This window comes from Lolium perenne, chromosome 6 (assembly GCF_019359855.2).
Source record: "Lolium perenne isolate Kyuss_39 chromosome 6, Kyuss_2.0, whole genome shotgun sequence".
Taxonomy (NCBI): domain Eukaryota; kingdom Viridiplantae; phylum Streptophyta; class Magnoliopsida; order Poales; family Poaceae; genus Lolium; species Lolium perenne.
In genome coordinates, this window is record NC_067249.2 from 66,056,331 (window position 1) to 66,082,008 (window position 25,678).

Here is a 25,678-nt window from a genome sequence, read left to right on the forward strand (position 1 = left end):
CCTCACTGTTTCGTTGGGGCAAAGTACTTTGGTTGTGTTGTGCAGATTCCACGTTGGCGCCGGAATCCCTGGTGTTGCGCCGCACTACATCCCGCCGCCATCAACCTTCAACGTGCTTCTTGGCTCCTCCTGGTTCGATAAACCTTGGTTTCTTTCTGAGGAAAAACTTGCTGCTCTGCGCATCATACCTTCCTCTTGGGGTTCCCAACAAACGTGTGAGTTACACGCCATCATGCAGCGGCGGCGGCGGGGACGACACCCGGATTGGCGAGGAACAGCGGCCGGGGTGCGGGGCGACTTGCGCTAGCTCCGGGATGCGGGGCTCGGGTGAATCAGGTGGTGCGGCTGTGGCACAGTGTGGTGGCGGCGTGGGGAGGGAGAGAGCGAGCAGTTGCGCCAGCTGAAATTTCAGCGCGCCCTAGATATGGATCGAGCGTTCGGTTCACTCGAGCGACCCCTACAAATAAATGCTGATTTGGATTTTCGGTCTCGCCCCGATATTTTTTTTATTTTGGGCATTTACGGTAACTGATCGGCGTTATTTTTCAGCTCGAACCCTTAAACTGACGGTTATTTTTCGGTTTTGGTCCTTTTACGGCTCTGCTAGAGATGCTCTTATTGCATTTTGTTCTAGCATAACATGGCCGGCATGGTAAAATCCTGGACATTTTTCTTTTCGGCCGCTGCCTACCCACCAGCCGAAAAATATTTTTACTGTACAACATTTAGTCTATCTGTTATCCGAGAAGGAAACCCACCAGACGTACAACACCGTAGAAGGAATTAGATTACCGTCTTTGAAGCCCTTCTGTAAAGAAGAAAGTCCACTTCTCGTCCTTAAACTTGTGGGAAAGTTCACTTTTCGTCCTAAAAGTTATTTTTAGTTCAGAACGGACCTTAAACTCTGGGAATAGTTCACTTTTCATCCTTTTCGGTTGATTTGAAAAAAAAAATCGTTAAGATGGAAGAAAGAAACAGTCAACCAACCGAATTGGTTTCGAACCAGATTAGATCCAAGCTAGCTGAGATATCGAACCCAAAAAAATTGAAACCCTTGTATCCACGAACTAGTCACTCGCTTGATTTTCTCTCTCTTCAATTCACTTGAAGGGCCGTGCCACGAAGACTAACTTGCTTTGCATATCATCACGTCATGCACCTCTACCCATACACCATTGACTTGAGTTTTTTCCACATGTGACACATATTTGTCTGACTCAACCGGGATATGGACTAAAAGTGAATGACTCTGAGAGTTTAAGGTTCGTTTTGAACCAAACAAAAGTTTTAGGATCAAAAGTGAACTTTCACTAGAATTAAAGGATCAAAACTAGACTTTCTTCTTCTGTAAACAAACAACTTCTTTGCCACAGCACCCTTGATATAGTGAAACACTTAGGAAAACCTCAATCCCAAAACTTACAGATTTTTTTTTAAAAAAAATCAAACCAAGTAAAGTTTGACAAAAAAAAATTAGAAAAATTTATCAACAAATATGATATTTTGTAGACATCATATAAAAAAATATTTCATTATCTATATGATGATATTGAATTTGTATTTAGCATGTTAATGATTTTTAATTAAAAATTAATCAACTTGATATAGTTTAACTTTCTAAAAATAATATAAGCCTTAAGATTTGGGATGGAGGTAGTTGGGAGGATCAATGGACAGTGGCAAAGAAGTTCTTAAGAAGTACACATGAAATTTACCTTTTTTTTATTATGGTCCGAAGGCATTGACAGATGACATATCATCATCGTCCACATCTCTTGTCTTAGTGACATCACAGGAAGGAAATTTTATCATGAGTCTACTGGTAGAAAGGCAATTTAAGAAAAGCAATTTACAAAAACAAAGCAATGCATTAACAAAACATAGCAATGCGACAATGTATACAGACAAACATAGAAGGGGGCGGCCGAGTATGCAATCATGTCCTAATAGTCTTAGAAGATCCTTACTGCCAAAACCAATGGTAGAGAACACCAAAGGTGGGCAGTGGCGGAGCTTGCTAGAATATCTGGGGGAAAACCACAAAACTTCATGATCTGAAGGGACAAAATGCTAAAAAGAAATCTACTATAAGCCCTGTAAAAAAATTTCCTTCACTAATTTTCTACAAGCTGGAGGGGTGGTACCCCTCCCCCCTGAGTTGTACATAGCTACGGTAGTGAAGGTGGACTTCATCAAGTTAAAGTGGGGCTTCCTGTGTAAATTTCACAACTATTTTTTCAATAAGTGAAAAATATGTGACAATAAAAATAGAAATGACCATGAACAATATTTATAAAAATATAAATCACTTTTTTGAACGACCATGAACATTTAAAAAAAACAACGTGAATATTTTTTAAATGAGTGAACTTTTTTAATCCGTGAAATATTTTTGAACCCTGTTAATATTTTTTTTTGAACCAATGAACATTTTCTTAATCTCATGGAAGTATTCATTTAACCACGTGAATATATTTTGGACCATGTTTTTAGAATAAAAATCATGAACAATAATTTGAATTGCCATGAACATTTTCTCTAAACCGTAAATATTTATTTAAACTCATTAACAGATGATGCAACCATGTGAACAATGTTTTTAATATCGGCGAACATTTGTGAAATTGAACTTTTCGGAAATGGTTAACATTATTTAAATCATGTGAATTTACTTTTTCCTAATCCCACAAAACTATATTTTGGCCATTGAATGTTTTCGAACCCATAACCTTCCTCTCGAACCCACTTGAATAATTTTGGACACCCTAGGAATTTTTGTTCACATGGTGAATATTGTCTAAATCTCGTGCATGTGATTTTGTGACCCTTGGAGATATTTTAAAAAACCATGAATTTTTTTTGAACCAGGGTGAACATATTTTTCAAAATCCTTTAATACTAATTTAAATATTTATAATTTTGGAAAACTCGTGACAATTTTTCAAACACGTGGATTTTTTTTAAAAAAAGCTAAACATGTTTTGACACATGAATTTTTTTTTCAAAACATGGACATATTTTAAAAATAAAAGAAATAAAAACGGAATAGAAAGAAAAATCTCATTTTTTTTGTTATGAACATTTTCTTGAAAAGAGAAAAGGGGAAAAAGAACAGAAACAAAACAAAACGTAAAGAAACGAAACGAAAAAAAAGGAAGAAAACACAAAAAAATGAAAAAGTAAAAACCATCGGAAAAAAGAATACGCTGACTGATCCTCCGCAATCCCTATTCGCCGCTTATTGCGGGAGCGATTCGCTCCCACTCAAGCGACGGATTGGGTGGGCTGGCCCATTAGCGCTTGGGACATACAGTTTTCGTTTTTTTTTCAGGGTTTCTCAGGTTTTTTGAGTTTTGGAGGATTTCTTTTATGGTTTTTTGCTATTTTGGTTTGACTGATTCCAAAATTTGTTCAGATTTTTTTGTTTAGATTAAAAAAATGTTCAAATTCAAAATTTGTTCAAAAGTAAATTTTGTTCAAATATTTTTTTTGTTCGATGTCAAATTCTTTGTTTTAAACTTTTCAGTTTTTAATTTTTTCGACTTTGAATTTTGTTCCGTTTTTGTTCAGATTTTTTTCTTCCGATTTAAAAAATGTTCATGTTTGAAATTTGTTCAAATTCAAAAATAAATTTTGTTCAAATATATTTTTTGTTCGATGTAAAATTCTTTGTTTTAAACTTTTCGGTTTTTTATTTTTTCAATTTTGAATTTTGTTCCGTTTTGAATTTTGTTCAGATTTTGAAATCTGAGCTGAACGAAAAAAAAAAGAAAGGCTTAAACGGGCCGAGCCCATACGTGTCTTTCTATCACGCCGGCCCTAAGCGGAGACAACCTTCCGCTCCGCTTAAGGCCTTGTTTGGTACTAGAGTTTTAGTAGGGATTTGCGGGGATAATCCGCTCGAAATTTTAAATCCCCACTTATCCCCAATGCATGTTTGGTGCTAGAGTATGAGAGTTTAATCCCCACTTATCCCCACTTTTCCCCCAAATTTTAGTGTAATTTTTTCAATCCCCAATACTCTACCCCTACCTAGTGGATTGGGGATGGGGTTTTGTGGGGATTGGGTGACATCAGTAATTCACCCAATACTCTAGAGTATTATCCCTATTAATCCCCACTTATACACTAGTACCAAACAAGGCCTAACGCGGGGAATAGGCGCTCCCCTGATCCTCCCGTGAGACTGGAAAGAAACCCGGAGCAGAAACGAAAACGGCCACGATCAGAAAAAAACCAGGGAATGCTACCGTTTTCAAATGGGCTAGGCCCAGATAACTAACGGAACCATTCCTCGGTTTCTTTCATTTCCAATTTCCGTTGACCGATCGGTCTTCGTTTCGTGACCCCGTCGCCGTCGCCAAAAACCCTACTCCTAGCTCTGCGGCGGCCGGCGGCCGGCGGCCACTATCAGCATGTCGGTGCACGGGCTGCCAACGGAGAAGATGAGCCCCGTCGAAGAAGTGATGCTGATTTTCCTCTACGGCTTCCTCCCCTCGCCGCCCGTCTCCACATCCACCTCCATCTGCTGCGCCGCCGCCGCCGCCGACAAGAACGACCACGTCAGCCGCCTCCCCGATAATCTCCTCCGCCGCGTGGTCTCCCTCCTTCCAGCCAAGGACGGCGCGCGCACCGCCGTGCTCTCCTCGCGCTGGCGCGGCATCTGGCGCTCCGCCCCGACCGTCCTCGTCGACACGCACTTCCTCCCCTCGGGACACGGCGAGCGTCGGCCCGCCCGCGCCGGCGCCGCCTCGCGCGCCGTCACCGGCGCCGTCTCCGCCGCCCTCGAGTCGCATCCTGGGCCATTTCCCTTCGACCTTCGTTAGCCTCACTTGCAGCTTCATGATGGACGGCGCCCACAGCGGCCCGCTCGCGCGCTGGTTTCAGCTCCTCGCCACCAAGGGCGTCGACGAGCTCGTCTTCGTCAATCGCTCCTGGCCCCCCTCCCGCGCCCTGCCGCTCCCTTCCTCGCTCTTCAGCTGCGCCTCCCTCTGCCGGCTCTTCATCGGGGCCTGGGTGTTCCCGGACACCACCGCCCTCCCACGCGGCCCGGCCTTCCCCAACCTTCGCCACCTCGTTCTTGCCTGCGTCGCCAGCCCCGTATTGGAGATCCTCACCGTCACCGGAAGCCTCACCCCGTTGCGTGCTCGTCTCACCAGCCACAGCCTACGGTGCGTGCAGCTCTGCTTGTCCACCCTCGAGGAGGTCGCCGTGGTGGACGCCCCGAGCCTAGAGCGTCTCTTCATCTGGAAAAATTGGAACGAGCGCCATGGTCTGAGCAATGTTAGGACGACTGTCAAGATTGGCCATGCCCCTAAGCTGCGTGTGCTGGGATACCTGGAGCCGGGAGTGCACGTGCTGCAGATCAGCAACACCATCATCCAGGTATGTGCATCGTCATGTCCTCCACTCTATCTCAAATTTTATGTTTTTCATGATATGGACGGAACTAGAGGTCGAGTCTGTGCGAAGGAGTCAAATGCTTACAGGCAACAATGTTGAAACTCAGTTTACTCAGTCAATAGTCGTAGTTGTGCGGCACGAGTATTAGTAAAAAACGAGTAATTAACAGGATAGACCGAACTTCTGGGCAGTTACTTGGGAAATCAGTTAGCTGTCTGTGTAATACAAGGTTGCCTATTTAGAATTTAGAACATTGCTAATCATACTTTCGCCTTACGATGATATGGATTGATGAGTGAAACTTATTGTCTGCAATTTGCCATGCATTTTTGCTGATTTGCAGTTTACAGAACATATATCTCTTTAATATTTCGATACTTCTTTCTTCTACAATTAATAGTTCCTCTGAGGTAATGTAGGTTTTTTATACTAGTATCTCTTTGCCTATTCTTATGGAGTGTTAAAAGTAAAAATAAATAGATACAATCTGCTTGTGCTTCAAAGTAACATACATCATCTGCATATGTGTTACTAATGAATAGTTTATTTTAGCATTCGTATTGCTGGTTTCTTTCATACCACTGAATTGGAATATATAGTGAGGGTGTTGGAAACGCATGTTATCATCGCACTATCCTAACATAACAAATTGTTTTCTTTAATTTTTAAAGTACGTTGCTCTGAATACTTGTTCAATTATTTGGAGATATTTGTAACTCCAGAAGCTTGTTTTGTTGAATATTATTTTAATGTTTGGTTTCTATTTTTAAGAATCTAAATTCTATAAATTTGCTTACTATTATTTTTATGTTTTTATTTGGTATGGCACATAGATCAACAGTATATACATCTTTCATATTTTTAATCGTAGCGTTTAATGCATAGTGCTTGTTTACACCTGATTGGCAAGTTGTGAGCTCTTACCTTACACTGTGATAACCAGTGGATCATCCAAAATGGATGGTCCTAAATAAGTCGCATGAGCCTAAGAAACTATATACATTAATCTGCTATTCTAAATAGATGAATCGAGTAAAAGGCGAGTACCTAGTCGATCACCTTATATCACTACATCTAGGCTGGTAAGGTGACCGAGCAAGTAACCTCTGGCGAGTTTTAGAAGATTTGTTGCCAATGGTGTCTGATTGATTTGTGCTCTTTTGGTACATGGAAGGCTGGAACAAAGGCGAGTATGCACACCACTGTGCCAAGTGTCCAGATGTTGGCTGTGCAACTGCAGTTTGCATTCTGCAGTGAAGTTGAGATGCTTCCTAGCTTCCTCAGATGCTTTCCTAGCGTTGAGACGTTGGTTGTCGAGGTACAAGACTCTGGCTTTCCATGAGCTACAAGGGAAGCATAACGAGTTTGCTTTTCTCAAGTTCATTGCAGAGAATGCGCAGAGGCTAGAGAGGATGTTCATTTTGATAAAAAATGAACTATCTTAGAGCATCTCCACTCGTTTGCCCTCCCCACGCCGAAATCCGGGGAAATTTACGTCCGGATTGGACGTAAATTTGGCGTGGAGAGGAGTAGTTTCCCAGCCGCGATCTCAGGCGAAGACGGCGATCTAAATTTGAAAAACGGAAACTTGACAAACTACGGCATAAAACGGTCGAATTTAGACTAAATTTAATGATATTTACTATATAGAGGGCGAAGTTCATACATAGAGACCGAATTCGACTATATTTCGAATTCGGCTAGGGGAATACAACTGTAAATATAAAAACACGGCGCTCTACATGCCGAAATGGCGGTAGAACACCGTGTAGTCGCCGCCATCGTCGTCGTCGAAGCTGTCGTCGTCGAACTGCGGCGGCGCCGAAGCCGCCTGGCTGCTGCCTTGGCCGGCGTCTCCCCACCGGCCACTGGTGCGAGGCGGGGATGGCGACGGCTTGTATAGGTCGTCGTCGGAAGCCTCGAGGTCGACGACGGGGACGACGGCGCCGGATGGAGGCGTCGCAGGCCATCGGTAGCGAGCGACGTCCTGGAGGAGCCTCGCCTGCCGCTCCTCCTTCTCCCACTGCTCCCTCGACCAGGCGCAGGCCTGGTCGAGCGGCATGGAGTTCTCGGCGGGGACGAGGTCCTGGAGGGACCTCGCGATGACGGCCTCGAGGATGGCCACGTCCTCGGCGTCCTCCTCCACCTTCACCTTCGGCGGTTTTCGCTTCCGTTCGCCGGAGGTGTCGTGTTCGCGCTTGGGGCGGCGCCGTCCTTGTGCCGTCGATGGCTCGCGGATGACGACGCCGCCGCCGCCGCGCGTGCGGTGGCTCGGAGGGGAATCCGGCTCCTTTTTGACCGGCGCCAAGGATGGCGCCGACCTGGAGATCGACCTCGCCGCCGAACCGGACGACGAGGAACTGGCAGCCACGCGCCGTGGCTCCCAGCTGTTTCCCCGTTGGCGGCTGGTCGATGCCCTCGATGGAGGGGGCATCGTGAGCCTCGGCGAGTTGCCGCCCTCGATGTGCTCGAGGACGTTGTGGAGCGTCCTATTCGGGGTGCTCCACCAACGCCGGCGATCCGCGGCGTTGTTGCACGGCGGCGGAGGTGGCAGCCCGTCGTAGGACGCCAGCTCGCGCTCCCACCGCCGGAGAAAAAACGAATTCCACCGAGTGTAGTTCTCGGGGTGGTGGCACGGGTCGGCGCGTTCTTCCTCCGTCATCGCCATCCGCGCCTCCTCGATGGCGACGTCGAGGGCGTGGCCCTGGGGCGGCGGCGGGATTGGCACGCCACCAGCGCTTAGCCGCCACCCGCCACCGGGGGGCCTCGTGTCCGGCGGGCAGGGGTACCCCGCCTGGTGGAGGAGGTGCCCCTCCCACGCGTGGAGAGATCGGCGGGGGAACCCGTTGTTGGCTGCGCCGTCGTCGTCGTAGAACGCCATCGGTGGAGGTGGAGGGTGAGTGGAGGGAGAATGGAGGAAGAGTGGAGCAGGGGCGTCGCGGCGAGCGGAGCGGCTTATATAGGCGCGGCGGGCGCGGCGGGTGCCGGCGATTAATGCCGTGTGGAAGACGATGCGTGCGCGGAAGACGATGCGACGACATTAACTCGCCGCGTGGAAGCTACGCGGCCGGCGAATGCTGAACGGCGGCAGGCTTTTACAGCGCGCGGAAGACGATGCGATGAGGACGACGATCGGTGTCCCTCGCCGACAAGTTGGGGCCACCAGACGCGCGGGAAGTTCCCTCGCCGTTTCGCGCACTTTTGTTTCGTCCGGACTCCCCGAGCGCTCCCCAGGGGGGGCGGGGATGGCGTGGGATCGCCGGATGAATTTAGGCCCAAATCCGGACGAAATCGAGGAACCGGGGCGCGACTGGGCCGAGTTTCGCCGTCCGGATGGAAAAAACGTCGTTCGGGGGCCTTGTCGGGGAGACGAGTGGAGATGCTCTTACCCTGAGAGACAAGTGGTGGCTGCCGGAGTGGGGTCTCTTTATTGTGCTAACTGGGCCAGCAGAGACTGCAACGTTCAATATAAGATCAGTAGCTTGCCTGTAGGATGTAGTACCTGGAGCCTCCCAAGGGGATCAGATTTGTTCCTTGATGATCCTTTTGAAGCCTTCCATGAAGAGTAGGCGCTGTTGTGCTGTTGCAAGTGTTGTGTCGCGGTGTTTTGGGTGTTGGAATGTGTTCTCGGAAGACTGGACAGAGTTGTATTTTGTTGACGGAGTTCGGTTGGACAGGGTTCTACTTCCAGTAGCTAATTTATTTGCTAAATTATACTGTTGTGTAATGTATATTCTATGGAGAGTCTGCCTTCTGTTCTTGCTATCTGAATGACAGACTGTCAGTTGGTCAGGGTTCTACTCCGAGTAGCTGATTTATTTGCTAAATTATACTGTATGTAATGTACTTCGGAGCAGAAACTCAATTCGGCTCCCGGGTGCGTATGATCCCTCTACCATAAAAACATATTTCCAAGTGTTAAAAAATTTTGATAAAAAAATTTACATGTACATCTCCATAATATATGTGTATTCGTCAAGTTTTACGAAAAAATGATATTTTTTCTAGTCTAAGCGAAAAAGAGAAAATTTATCTTGTGACAAGTCTTTGTTTCAACACCGAATTTTATCTTTTTTACACACGCCACATGACATGTCGATTTTTCATTAAACGACTTTGTGAGCGCTTAGCACATGAAGATGTACGTGCGAAATTTTTGTTTCAATTTTTTGACATTTTAAAATATGTCTAATATGTATTTCAAAATAAAGGGAGCATATGCTTCCATGTGCCAAAACATCACTCCCACTTCGGAGAGTCTATCTTGCCTTGTTGCTATCTAAATGACAGACTGATATCAACAATTTCACGTTCTTTGGGTGGTGCTATATTAAGAGATTGTGTGCAAAGTACTTGGGTCCATTCCGGTAGTGGTAGAAGCAGTGAACGAATTGTTTCTAAACTATGTTGTATTTTGCTTACTAAATTATCAATATGGCTATCTGTTCTTCAATGTTTCTGGATACGAGAAAGTTACAACACACCAGACAGATGTTTTGTACACACTAACAAAAAAAAAAAAAGAGAATCAATCTTATCAATTGGCAGTCTTTGGTTTTTAGTTATGTCTATCGTAATGTTCCTCTTGATGTTGCATTATATGCTTTGCGTACAAATAATGTTGGTTGATATGAATGTTCAACAATTACTCAAAGGAGTTCTGACAAAATCATGATGTGCGTTTTGTGTATAGTACTTTTGGTTGGTTTGCACTTCACATAGCGGAATGAATGAGAGCGATAGAGATCCATAGATCACTTAGCTCCTCTACATACATATAAGCATGCAACTTCTCATCCTCGTCCCTCCCTCACACGCACACTTTTGTAGACAACACCTATAGCAATTACTAGTTTCTCAAGGTTACACACTTACACTTTTCTCTCATTCAATATGACACTCTAATTTTTGCTTTATGCACTTAGAAGCCCACTAGCACACACGATGAGACCAGAAATTTTAGATGATATAGGCTTAGCAGGCAACGGGAATTGCTTCATGCGAGGTTGTCCAGGAATGAGCTCTTGGAGTTTCTCTATGGTAGTAAACCTCACTAGGTCGAAGAGCACAACGTGAGAAAAATGTGGAGAGCATGAGATAAACATAATTTGATCGGGTCAGGGCCCGCATCATGTTTCTGATTGCTACCATGTATCCACAATCCCATGTGCTCAACCTGCTGGTGGTGGAAGAACTCCAGTTTTGCAGCCAGATTTTGGGCCTGAATATCGGGTACCTGCTGTTTGAGGAAGATATAGAACACAGTGGACTGACAGTGAAGCATCACAAAAGCGGAAGCCAAAACTCTCATTCTCTCGAGGACAGACCATTGACAGTGCAGGATAAACTTATCATTTTCCGAGATGCCCTTGTGTATTTCCTCTTCTGTCAGGGAATTCGCTCGCGCTCCTCACACCGACAAATATGCAACGCCCCAGTTATTCCCATCGGTGCACAAGCAGTGTTGTCTCGTGTGCTTTTCCGTCGATTTTGACAAAACTGACCTATTTTTGGTAACAGCACACACAATAACCTATTGTGGAAAAGATTGGCAAGTTTGGTATAAGCAATGAAAGAGGAGGACAACTCTATAAGCAATGGCAGCTGAGAACAATTGACGGTGATCATCCGCAACTTTGGTAACACGGATATCCTTGCCACTACATGTATGGATCGATTGGCAAGTTACATTGCTCCATTGCAGCCTTCCTCCGAATGGTCTTGCACGCACAACTCATGAACATCCTTCATCCTCACACTTGACTGTGTAGGGCACCTTAACATCCGAGTGAACCACCTTGTACGGTCGATGGTACTTAACCGCGTAGTGCTTGATCCACATTTGAAATTCCAACAAACTTTGAAATTTCACTCCAGGATTAATCCCATACTTTGCTTCATCGCCCATGATTTGCTTCATCGCCCTCGTAGTCACCACCCTCCGTTTCCTCCTCTTCATATTGGTCATTACGAAGCGGGCTCATTGGAGGTTGGCTCATTCGAGTGTCGTACGCATCGGCACTATGGTACTGAGATGGCTCATCGCGAGCACACGGGGAAGCATGCCGGTTCAAGTCAATGCTCAACCGAGCAACAAACTTCCTTGTGGCAAATACCTCAAGAGACTTATCTTGGGATCCCGCCACAAGCTCCTTGTATGCACTCCAATTCAACTCGGAGTCCACGGGAATTATCTTCAACCGATTGTGATGTATAAACCCAGCATTATACCTTCCAATCAATTCACGTGCATCACTTGGTTCCATCCACTTCAAATCGAATCTGAATCTTTCAACAACCTCGGCGTAGGTAGGACTAGTGATGGATATCATGACTACCTTCTATTGGTCAACACACTCGGCATTGCCTTTCAAGAAAGCCGCTTTGTCCACATGATGAACATTCACAATTCTTGCCATCTAAAAAAATGATAACAATTCAAATGCATCAAAATCTTTGATAACCCTAACCCTAAGTACCAATTTCAACACCTAATGTTTCATAGCCGTCTAACCAGCAACCATTGGTCAATTCATAAGAATTAACCTTTCAAATGGAAGATCTAGGGTTTCATTATTTGTGAAAGAAGCACCAAATCCACGAAATTAATTGGACAAAAAAAGGGAGAATAGGGGAGATAACTTCTTGGGCCTAAAGGGAATCAAAATCCACGGAAAAATGCAATAGATGTGAGGGATTTGATGGGAAACTTAAGTGGGGGAGTGAGAGAGAGAGACAAGTGGTCGGGGTCGGGAGGTGGAAGAAATGATTTTTTTTATGCTAAGGACAACCCAGATGCGGGCATGACTGCGTCCGAGGGGCATGGCTCAATCGCGGGTGGCGCCAAACTACATAGCATGACACCGTTCGGGACGGAGCCAAGCTTCCTAGTAGCGGGTCCCACCAGAATCGCTGACTGCCACGTCTGTGTGGGCTTGGCGTCGTGGTGGCACGGCGCCGTCCGCGGCGTCGTCGAGCTATGGAGCTTGGCTCCGGAGCCAAATAAAAAAATTATTTTGTGAAATCTTGTCCAATCTAGGTTATTTTGTGAGTTGTTACCAGAAATAGCTTAGTTTTGCCAAAATCAACGGCCTCTCCCGCCGTCTCCCTATTCTCCTGACGTGAGCTAACTGTGACAGAAGTGACAAACACTTGTCAAGTTCCCGACCTCCATTACTAACCGTGTCACCCGGTCACCCACTTTTTGTCAAGTTCCTGCTTCACTCGCGGCGTCATTGTGATATGTAATTTGACACTCTTTGGGAGAAACAAACAATATTTGTCTGCATCAACTATCAAATGGTGTCTAAACTACATATGTTCTAGTGATTTATAATCTGGAAATGTTACACCGCGATTTATGTGTGAACTAGCTTAATTTCAGGTCATGCCTTGCCACACCTGATTTATTCCAGAATTTATAGTTTGATCGGTTGTGCGGGGAGCTGGGCTGCTATGTAAGAGCATCTCTAGCAGATATCGCAAACCGCGTACACATGTTTATGGGCCGCGAAATTCATGACATTCTGGCCAAAAAAGGGGTTTTTTTTTTGCTTATTTCCAAACATATTCGTCGAATATGTGACAAATCTGCAATATTTCAACAGCCAAATTCAAACATAACCTTCGCGATCAACCATTAAACATGTGGCACGACAACCATGCGAGCCAAAAAAGAGACGCGATGCAAATCGATGAAGGATCATGCACCGCCGACCGTCGCCGTGTCGTCGACGCCGCCACCACCATCACCACCACCACCACCATCACCACCACCACCGCTCGCCGAAGCATCAGCACCACTGCCACCACTTGCCGCCGCACGAGCCACCGCCTCTGTAGTGCGAGCCAACACCGCTCCCCTCCTTCTTGCCAAGATCTCCATCCTAGCATAGTCCCACCATTCCCTTGTGAACACATCCATGTTCTTTGGATCCATCATCATCACCTTGTTCTCCTCTGCAATGAGCTCAGCCATGGCGAGCTTCTCGTCGGCACTAGCCCTCCTCTCCTACACGGCCGCCTTGCGCAGCTCATCTAGGTAGCCCACTATAATATGTGAGGTGCAAACAACCCAACACTAGTAATTGATGATCAAGTGTTATACACAGACCTCATGGACAACACATGATGCTTTGGTTAGGAGTTAGGACTCCTTGGAGCAATTGTTGAGTTTTTTTCAAAATGAGGGTGATTATTGAACATTCATAATCAGCCAAAATGTATTTGTTAAAGGAGGTTTTGTTTTTGAGAGTACGCAACGCGTACCATAATTTTATAGAAGGTAAAAATATTTACAATATGCTAAAGGAGGTTCCATAGTTCATATCTAGGGCCTTCGATGTTTTGTATACTAAATCATAATGGTACAATGAGAAAAGTGAGATAAGGATAAATACTTATAGAATGACAAAAAAGGTCCAGCCTTTGATCAGGTGGTTCCTCATTCCTACAGTATTCTTTGCCATTGTATCTACAAGTATCAGACTGTAATGAATATAACATGACTAACTAGTTTTCCTTGGCTTATATGAGTTCTTCCGTCAAAGCCACAAAATAGCACACGCGTATAATATATCATTATCTTTGTCTTGATGAAGGTGAGACTCGTCTACCCATGTGTCCCCTTCCTCATACGCCGCACCTTGCCACTCGTTTTTCCCCCTTATCAGGTCACTAACGTGGAGCGAGACGAGGAATGTTTTTTTCTGAAACGAGGTAAAAGATTTTGCCATTTTCATTAGTTGAGAAGAAGTTTAGAGTTTTACAACAAATACCTAGGACATGCTCTAGGACTTTAACAAAAGCCTAATTTCCCAGTATTACATTGCTCAAATGTTTTGTGCCGGCTAAGCACCAAGCGCGGGCCTCTTCTTTGATCTTGGCGATGATTACGTTTGTGATGGATTGGTGGTGATGGAAGACTCTAGCATTGCTCTCCTTTCAAACTTCCCAAGATATGAGCATTACCAAAGACGCTAAAACTTTACAATGTTGGTCTCTTTCTAAGGCAATATTTATCCACCACATATTGATGTTTCGTTCATTGATCCATGACTCTCACGCCAAGATAGTGTCTCTTTCCAAATCCGCAAGGTAAAACGACACTTGTTGTAAATGAGGTGCTCCGCCGTTTCTTAGACTTGGTTGCAAATAGGACAATTCTTGGACTTGTTGCAAAGAGAACAATTGCCATAATTCTTCCAACCTCTACGTTGAAACCTATCCGCCGTCTAGACTCTATTTTGCTGAAGCCTATATCCACCGTCTAGACTTTATTTTGCATAGTCAATTAAGCAAAGAATTTACATTTTAGAAGCGTCCAAACTTTCTAAACCGTGGATTTTAGGGAGGTTGAGACGAGGCCTCCAAATCGCATTTTGTAGGCCGCATGAACCTTGGAGGACGCGACGTTGATCAAGGCATTGGAGTCGGTGTCGATCGATGCCGTAACCGGCACCGATCAAACTGACAAGCGCTATTGGCAACGGATTGAAGACACGTTTTTCCATGGCATGTCGCGTCTTGCTTCTTAGCCAACACGCAGCTTCCAATCGCTCCAAGGTCATTGGGACATGATCAAGAACGTCGTGAGCCGTTAGAGTGGGTGCCTTAAGCAAGTGAGAAATGCCCCTCCTAGTGGCACCAAAATCGATGATTGGGTGAGTTCCATTGGTGAAGGAGATATGCCCTAGAGGCAATAATAAAGTGGTTATTATTTATATCTTTATGTTTATGATAAATTTTTATATATCATGCTATAATTGTATTAACCGAAATATTAGTACATGTGTGATATGTAGACAACAAGAAGTCCCTAATATGCCTCTTAAACTAGCTTGTTGATTAATGGATGATTAGTTTCATAATCATGAACATTGGATGTTATTAATAACAAGGTTATATCATTATATGAATGATGTAATGGACACACCCAATTAAGCGTAGCATAAGATCTCGTCATTAAGTTATTTGCTATAAGCTTTTCGATACATAGTTACCTAATGCTTATGACCATGAGATCATGTAAATCACTTATACCGGAAAGGTACTTTGATTACACCAAACGCCACTGCGTAAATGGGTGGTTATAAAGGTGGGATTAAGTATCCAGAAAGTATAAGTTGAGGCATATAGATCAACAGTGGGATTTGTCCATCCCGATGACGGATAGATATACTCTGGGCCCTCTCGGTGGAATATCGTCTAATGTCTTGCAAGCATATGAATAAGTTCATAAGAGACCACATACCACGGTACGAGTAAAGAGTACTTGTCAGGAGACGAGGTTGAACAAGGTATAGAGTGATACCGAAGATCAAACCTCGGACAAGTAAAATATCGCGTGACAAAGGGAATTGGTATCGTATGTGAATGGTTCATTCGATCACTAAAGTCATCGTTGAATGTGTGGGAGCCATTATGGATCTCCAGATCCCGCTATTGGTTATTGGTCGGAGTGAGTACTCAACCATGTCCGCATAGTTCACGAACCGTAGGGTGACACACTTAAAGTTGGATGTTGAAATGGTAGAACTTGAATATGGAATGGAGTTCGAATATTTGTTCGGAGTCCCGGATGAGATCCCGGACATCACGAGGAGTTCCGGAATGGTCCGGAGAATAAGATTCATATATAGGATGTCATTTTATGTGATTTAAAATGATGCGGAAGGTTCTATGGAAGGTTCTAGAAGGTTCTAGAAAAGTCCGGAAGAAACCACCAAGGAAGGCGGAGTCCCGGTGGGACTCCACCTCCCATGGCCGGCCAACCCTAAGGGGGAGGAGTCCCAAGTGGACTCCCCAAGGGGGGCCGGCCACCCCCTCCCCAGGAAGGTGGAACTCCCACCTCTAGTGGGAGTCCTAGCTTGGGTAGGTTTCATGAGTTATGGAAGGTTTTGGTTTGGGGTCTTATTCGAAGACTTGTAGACCAACTCTTGGGTGTTCCACCTATATAATGAGGGCCAAGGGGAGGGGGCCGGCCACCCCAAGACCACAAGCTGGCCGCCCCCCTTGAAGTGGCCGGCCACCCCCTCCCAAACCCTAGCCGCCCCCCCTCTCCTCCATATCTCCCGCGTGCTTTAGCGAAGCTCCGCCGGAGTTCTCCACCGCCACCGACACCACGCCGTCGTGCTATCGGATTCAAGAGGAGCTACTACTTCCGCTGCCCGCTGGAACGGGAGGTGGACGTCGTCTTCATCAGCAACCGAACGTGTGACCGAGTACGGAGGTGCTGCCCGTTCGTGGCGCCGGAGGGATCGTGATCAAGATCTTCTACGCGCTTTTGCAAGCGGCAAGTGAACGTCTACCGCAGCAACAAGAGCCTCCTCTTGTAGGCTTTGGAATCTCTTCAAGGGTGAGACTCGATAAACCCCTCGTTGCTACCGTCTTCTAGATTGCATCTTGGCTTGGATTGCGTGTTCGCGGTAGGAAAATTTTTGTTTTCTATGCAACGTTATCCTACTGGTGGTATCGAGCCGTGTCTATGCATAGATGGTTGCACGAGTAGAACACAATGGTTTTGTGGGCGTTGATGCTCTTGTTATCTTTAGTTTGAGTACTTTGCATCTTTGTGGCATAGTGGGATGAAGCGGCTCGGACTAACTTTACATGACCGCGTTCATGAGACTTGTTCCTCGTTCGACATGCAACTTGTATTGCATAAGAGGCTTTGCGGGTGTCTGTCTCTCCTACTATAGTGAAGATTCAATTTACTCTTCTATTGAAAACATTAGTATCAACATTGTGGTTCATGTTCGTAGGTAGATTAGATCTCTCTCGAAAACCCTAAACCACGTAAAATATGCAAACAAAATTAGAGACGTCTAACTTGTTTTTGCAGGGTTTGGTGATGTGATATGGCCATAATGTGATGATGAATATGTATGAGATGATCATTATTGTATTGTGGCAACCGGCAGGAGCCTTATGGTTGTCTTTAAATTTTATGCTGAGTAGTATTTCAAAGTAGTTGTAATAGTTGCTACATGGAGGACAATCATGAAGACGGCGCCATTGACCTTGACGCTACGCCGACGATGATGGAGATCATGCCCGAAGATGATGGAGATCATGTCCGTGCTTTGGAGATGAAGATCAAAGGCGCAAAGACAAAAGGGCCATATCATATCACATATGAACTGCATGTGATGTTAATCCTTTTATGCATCTTATTTTGCTTAGATCGCGACGGTAGCATTATAAGATGATCCCTCACTAAAATCTCAAGATAATAAAGTGTTCATCCTTAGTAGCACCGTTACCATGACTTGTCGTTTCGAAGCATCTCGTGATGATCGGGTGTGTTAGAATCAACAAGTACATACAACGGGTGCAAGACAGTTTTGCACACGCGGATACTAAGGTGGCCTTGACGAGCTTAGCATGTACAGACATGGTCTCGGAACACGTGATACCGAAAGGTAGAGCATGAATCATATGGTTGATATGATGAACACTTTGAGTGTTCGCCATTGAAATCACACCTTGTCTCGTGATGATCGGACTTAGGTGCGGTGGATTTGGTTCGTGTGATCACTAAGACAATGCGAGGGATATTGTTTTGAGTGGGAGTTCACCTAGATTTTTAATTATGTTGAATTAAAATTTGAACTCAATTTGTCATAAACTTAGTCTAAACTTTTGCAAATATATGTTGTAGAGATGGCGTCCCCAATCAATTTTAACCAGTTTCTAGAGAAAGAAAAACTTAAGAGCAACGGTAGCAACTTCACCGACTGGTTCCGTCATGTGAGGATCTTCCTCTCTGGCGGAAATCTGCAATATGTGCTTGATGCACCGCTAGGTGACCCTCCTGCAGAAACTGAAACCGATGAAGTAAAAGCTGTTTACGAGACTCGGAAAATTCGGTACTCTCAAGTTCAGTGTGCCATCCTGTGTAGTCTGGAATCCGATCTTCAAAAACGTTTTGAGCACCACGATCCTCATGAGTTGATGAAAGAGCTGAAAGCTATTTTTGAGACTCATGCGGCCGTGGAATGCTATGAAGCATCGAAACAATTCTTCAGCTGCATGATTGAAGAAGGCAGCTCCGTTAGTGAGCACATGCTCGCCATGACCGGGCATGCGAAGAAACTCAGTGACTTGGGAATAGTGATTCCTAACAGACTGGGGATTAATCGTGTCCTTCAATCACTGCCACCAAGTTACAAGAACTTTGTGATGAACTACAATATGCAGAACATGAACAAAGAGTTACCTGAACTCTTTGGCATGCTAAAAGCTGTGGAGATTGAGATCAAGAAAGCGCACCAAGTGTTGATGGTCAACAAGACCACCAGTTTCAAGAAACAGGGCAAGTCTAAGGGAAAATTCAAGAAGGGTGGCAAGAAAGCTGCCACGCCTCCTATGAAACCTAAGAACGGCCCTAAGCCTGATGTTGAGTGCTATTACTGCAAGGAGAAGGGACACTGGAAGCGTAATTGCTCCAAGTATCTGGCTGATCTGAAGAGCGGCCTTGTCAAGAAGAAGAAAGAAGGTATATCTGATATACATGTTATAGATGTTTATCTCACTGGTCCTCGTTCTAGTACCTGGGTATTTGATACTGGTTCGGTTGCTCATATTTGTAACTCGACACAGGAACTAAAGAATAAACGGAGACTACTGAAAGATGAAGTGAAGATGCGCGTTGGAAACGGATCCAAGGTCAATGTGATCGCAGTCGGCACACTTCCTCTACATCTACCTTCGGGATTAGTTTTAAGCCTAAATAATTGTTATTTTGTACCTGCGTTGAGCATGAACATTATATCTGGATCTTGTTTAATGCAAGACGGTTATTCATTCAAGTCAGAGAATAATGGTTGTTCTATTTTTATGAATAATATCTTTTATGGTCGAGCACCACAAAAGAATGGCTTATTTCTGTTAGATCTCGATAGTAGTGATACGCATATAAATAACATTGATGCTAAGCGAATTAAATTGAATGATAATTCTACTTATATGTGGCACTGTCGTCTTGGTCATATTGGAGTGAAACGCATGAAGAAACTCCATAAAGATGGATTACTTGAATCACTTGACTTTGAGTCACTTGATAGATGCGAAGCATGTCTAATGGGAAAAATGACTAAGACTCCATTTTCTGGTATGATGGAGCGAGCTACTGACTTATTGGAAATCATACATACCGATGTGTGCGGACCAATGAGCGTAGCATCGCGCGGTGGTTATCGTTATGTTCTAACCTTCATAGATGATCTCAGTAGATATGGGTATATCTATTTCATGAAACATAAATCCGAAACTTTCGAGAAGTTTAAGGAATTCCAAAGTGAAGTAGAAAATCAACGTAACAAGAAGATTAAATTTCTACGATCTGATCGTGGAGGTGAATATCTGAGTTATGAGTTTGGCATGCATTTAAAGAAATGCAGAATACTTTCACAATTGACACCGCCGGGAACACCACAACGAAACGGTGTGTCCGAACGTCGTAATCGAACTCTCTTAGATATGGTTCGTTCTATGATGTCTCTTACTGATTTGCCGTTATCATTTTGGAGTTATGCATTAGAGACAGCCACATTCACTTTAAATAGAGCACCATCAAAATCCGTAGAAACGACACCGTATGAATTATGGTTTAATAAGAAACCTAAGCTGTCGTTCCTGAAAGTTTGGGGTTGCGAAGCCTATGTAAAGAAGTTACAACCGGACAAGCTAGAACCCAAAGCGGAGAAATGCGTCTTCATAGGATACCCTAAGGAAACTATAGGGTACACTTTCTATCACAGATCCGAAGGCAAAATCTTTGTTGCTAAGAACGGAACCTTTCTTGAGAAAGAATTTCTCACTAAAGAAGTGACTGGAAGAAAAGTAGAACTCGATGAGATTGATGAATCTATACTCGTTGATCAGTAGTAGCGCAGATCGGAAGTTGTACACTGCATCGCCTACACCGGCAACAGAGGAAGCTAATGATAATGATCATGAAACTTCGAACGAGGAAACTACTGAACCTCGCAGATCGACAAGGGAACGTGTCACTCCTGATTGGTATGATCCTTGTATAAATGTCATGATTGTGGATAACAATGATGAGGACCCTGCGACGTATGAAGAAGCGATGATGAGCCCAGATTCCAACAAATGGCAAGAAGCCATGAAATCCGAAATGGGATCCATGTATGATAACAAAGTATGGACTTTGGTAGACTTACCTGATAGCCGAAAGGCTGTCGAGAATAAATGGATCTTCAAGAGAAAAACAGATGCTGATGGTAATATTACTGTCTATAAAGCTCGACTTGTCGCAAAGGGTTTCCGACAAATTCAAGGAGTTGACTACGATGAGACTTTCTCACCTGTAGCGAAGCTAAAATCTGTGAGGATTTTGTTAGCAATAGCTGCATTTTTCGATTATGAGATTTGGCAGATGGATGTCAAAACGGCGTTCCTTAATGGAGACATTGAGGAAGAGTTGTATATGGTACAACCCAAAGGTTTTGTCGATCCTAAAAATGCTGACAAAGTATGCAAACTTCAGCGTTCAATCTATGGACTGAAGCAAGCATCAAGAAGTTGGAACCGACGCTTTGATAAGGTGATCAAAGACTTCGGGTTTATACAGTGTCATGGAGAGGCCTGTATTTACAAGAAAGTGAGTGGGAGCTCTGTAGCATTCCTAATATTATATGTAGATGACATATTATTGATCGGGAATGATATAGAACTATTAAGCAGTGTTAAAGGTTATTTGAATAATAGTTTTTCAATGAAAGACCTTGGTGAAGCATCGTATATATTAGGCATCAAGATTTATAGAGATATATCAAGACGCCTAATAGGGCTATCACAGAGTACATATCTGGACAAGATTCTAAAGAAGTTTAGAATGGACGAAAGTAAGAAAGGGTTCTTACCTATGTTACCAGGCAAGGTCTTGAGTAAGACTCAAGGACCGGCTACGGCAGAAGAAAGAGAAAGGATGAGTAACATCCCCTATGCCTCGGCAGTAGGATCTATCATGTATGCCATGCTATGTACTAGACCGGATATAGCACATGCTGTTAGTTTGACTAGCAGATATCAAAGTGATCCAGGAATGGAACACTGGACAGCGGTCAAGAATATCCTGAAGTACTTGAAAAGAACTAAGGATATGTTTCTTTGTTATGGAGGTGACCAAAAACTCGTTGTAAGTGGTTACACCGATGCAAGTTGGAACACTGATCCTGATGACTCTAAGTCACAATCTGGGTACGTGTTTATATTGAATGGTGCTGCAGTAAGCTGGGCAAGCTCGAAGCAGTGCACGGTGGCGAAGTCTTCAACAGAATCAGAGTACATAGCGGCTTCAGAGGCTTCATCAGAAGCGGTATGGATGAAGAGGTTCATTGTAGAGCTCGGTGTGGTTCCTAGTGCATTGGACCCATTAATCATTTACTGTGATAAAATGGGTGCCATCGCCAATGCACAAGAGCCAAGGTCACACAAGAGGCTGAAGCATATCAAGCTGCGTTACCACTCGATTCGCGAGTACATCGAAGATGGAGAAGTAAAGATTTGCAAAGTACACACTGATCTAAATGTAGCAGATCCGTTGACTAAAGCTCTCCCTAGGGCAAAGCATGACCAACACCAGAATGCCATGGGTGTTAGGTATATTACAATGTAATCTAGATTATTGACTCTAGTGCAAGTGGGAGACTGAAGGAGATATGCCCTAGAGGCAATAATAAAGTGGTTATTATTTATATCTTTATGTTTATGATAAATGTTTATATATCATGCTATAATTGTATTAACCGAAACATTAGTACATGTGTGATATGTAGACAACAAGAAGTCCCTAGTATGCCTCTTCAACTAGCTTGTTGATTAATGGATGATTAGTTTCATAATCATGAACATTGGATGTTATTAATAACAAGGTTATATCATTATATGAATGATGTAATGGACACACCCAATTAAGCGTAGCATAAGATCTCATCATTAAGTTATTTGCTATAAGCTTTCGATACATAGTTACCTAATCCTTATGACCATGAGATCATGTAAATCACTTATACCGGAAAGGTACTTTGATTACACCAAACGCCACTGCGTAAATGGGTGGTTATAAAGGTGGGATTAAGTATCCGGAAAGTATAAGTTGAGGCATATGGATCAACAGTGGGATTTGTCCATCCCGATGACGGATAGATATACTCTGGGCCCTCTCGGTGGAATGTCGTCTAATGTCTTGCAAGCATATGAATAAGTTCATACGAGACCACATACCACGGTACGAGTAAAGAGTACTTGTCAGGAGACGAGGTTGAACAAGGTATAGAGTGATACCGAAGATCAAACCTCGGACAAGTAAAATATCGCGTGACAAAGGGAATTGGTATCGTATGTGAATGGTTCATTCGATCACTAAAGTCATCGTTGAATGTGTGGGAGCCATTATGGATCTCTAGATCCCGCTATTGGTTATTGGTCGGAGTGAGTACTCAACCATGTCCGCATAGTTCACGAACCGTAGGGTGACACACTTAAAGTTGGATGTTGAAATGGTAGAACTTGAATATGGAATGGAGTTCGAATATTTGTTCGGAGTCCCGGATGAGATCCCGGACATCACGAGGAGTTCCGGAATGGTCCGGAGAATAAGATTCATATATAGGATGTCATTTTATGTGATTTAAAATGATGCGGAAGGTTCTATGAAAGGTTCTAGAAGGTTCTAGAAAAGTCCGGAAGAAACCACCAAGGAAGGCGGAGTCCCGGTGGGACTCCACCTCCCATGGCCGGCCAACCCTAAGGGGGAGGAGTCCCAAGTGTTCTTGAAGGAGATATGCCCTAGAGGCAATAATAAAGTTGTTATTATTTATATCTTTATGTTTATGATAAATGTTTATATATCATGCTATAATTGTATTAACCGAAACATTAGTACATGTGTGATATGTAGACAAACAAAGAAGTCCCTAGTATGCCTCTTAACTACCTTGTTGATTAATGGATGATTAGTTTCATAATCATGAACATTGGATGTTATTAATAACAAGGTTATGTCATTGTATGAATGATATAATGGACACACCCAATTAAGCGTAGCATAAGATCTCGTCATTAAGTTATTTGCTATAAGCTTTTCGATACATAGTTACCTAATCCTTATGACCATGAGATCATGTAAATCACTTATACCGGAAAGGTACTTTGATTACATCAAACGCCACTGCGTAAATGGGTGGTTATAAAGGTGAGATTAAGTATCCGGAAAGTATGAGTTGAGGCATATGGATCAACAGTGGGATTTGTCCATCCCGATGAAGGATAGATATACTCTGGGCCCTCTCGGTGGAATGTCGTCTAATGTCTTGCAAGCATATGAATAAAGTTCATAAGAGACCACATACCATGATACGAGTAAAGAGTACTTGTCAGGAGACGAGGTTGAACAAGGTATAGAGTGATACCGAAGATCAAACCTCGGACAAGTAAAATATCGCGTGACAAAGGGAATTGGTATCGTATGTGAATGGTTCATTCGATCACTAAAGTCATCGTTGAATATGTGGGAGCCATTATGGATCTCCAGATCCCGCTATTGGTTATTGGTCGGAGTGAGTACTCAACCATGTCCGCATAGTTCACGAACCGTAGGGTGACACACTTAAAGTTGGATGTTGAAATGGTAGAACTTGAATATGGAATGGAGTTCGAATATTTGTTCGGAGTCCCGGATGAGATCCCGGACATCACGAGGAGTTCCGGAATGGTCCGGAGAATAAGATTCATATATAGGAAGTCATATTCCAAGTTTGGAAATGATCCGGTGCATTTATGGTAGGTTCTAGAAGGTTCTAGAAAAGTCCGGAAGAAATCACCATGGAAAGTAGAGTCCCGGAGGGACTCCACCTTGCATGACCAGCCAAACCTAAAGGGGAGGAGTCCAAGGTGGACTCCCCTAGGGTGGCCGGCCAACCCACCTCAAGGAAAGGTGGGAGTCCCACCTTGGGTAGGACTCCCTCCTTGAGTAGGTTTCCCACATATGGGAGGTTTTAGTGTTGGGGTCTTATTCGAAGACTTGGACTAGAACTCTTGGTGCTTCCACCTATATAATGAGGGGCATAGGAGAGGGGGCTGATCACTTCAAGCCTCAGCCTTGGCCGCACCCCTTAGAGGGCCGGCGCCCAACCCCCCTCTCTCCCCAAACCCTAGCGGTCTCTCTCCTCCACCACATCCCGCACGCTTAAGTGAAGCTCCGCCGGATTTCTCCACCACCACCGACACCATGCCGTCGTGCTGTCGGATTCAAGAGGAGCTACTACTTCCGCTGCCCGCTGGAACGGGGAGGTGGACATCGTCTTCATCAACAACCGAACGTGTGACCGAGTACGGAGGTGCTGCCTGTTCGTGGCGCCGGAAGCGATCGTGATCAAGATCTTCTACGCGCTTTTGCAAGCGGCAAGTGAACGTCTACCGCAGCAACAAGAGCCTACTCTTGTAGGCTTTGGAATCTCTTCAAGGGTGAGACTCGATAAACCCCTCGTTGCTACCGTCTTCTAGATTGCATCTTGGCTTGGATTGCGTGTTCGCGGTAGGAAAATTTTTGTTTTCTATGCAACGTTATCCTACAGTGGTATCAGGGCCGTGTCTATGCATAGATGGTTGCACGAGTAGAACACAATGGTTTTGTGGGCGTTGATGCTCTTGTTATCTTTAGTTTGAGTACTTTGCATCTTTGTGGCATAGTGGGATGAAGCGGCCCGGACTAACTTTACATGACCGCGTTCATGAGACTTGTTCCTCGTTCGACATGCAACTTGTATTGCATAAGAGGCTTTGCGGGTGTCTGTCTCTCCTACTATAGTGAAGATTCAACTTACTCTTCTATTGAAAACATTAGTATCACCGTTGTGGTTCATGTTCGTAGGTAGATTAGATCTCTCTCGAAAACCCTAAATCACGTAAAATATGCAAACCAAATTAGAGACGTCTAACTTGTTTTTGCAGGGTTTGGTGATGTGATATGGCCATAATGTGATGATGAATATGTATGAGATGATCATTATTGTATTGTGGCAACCGGCAGGAGCCTTATGGTTGTCTTTAATTTTCATGTTGAGTAGTATTTCAAAGTAGTTGTAATAGTTGCTACATGAGGTGAACAACCATGAAGACGGCGTCATGAACCTTGACGCTACGCCGACAATGATGGAGATCATGCCCGCTGATGATGGAGATCATGTCCGTGCTTTAGAGATGAAGATCGAAGGCGCAAAGACAAAAGGGCCATATCATATCACAT

At 44.2% G+C, this 25,678-nt stretch overlaps 1 pseudogene; it reads left to right on the forward strand.

The window, feature by feature from the left end:
• The first annotated feature begins 4,342 nt into the window (after positions 1-4,342).
• On the forward strand, positions 4,343-9,446 carry LOC127307545 (putative F-box/FBD/LRR-repeat protein At5g22670; annotated as a pseudogene).
• The last annotated feature ends 16,232 nt before the right edge of the window (positions 9,447-25,678 follow it).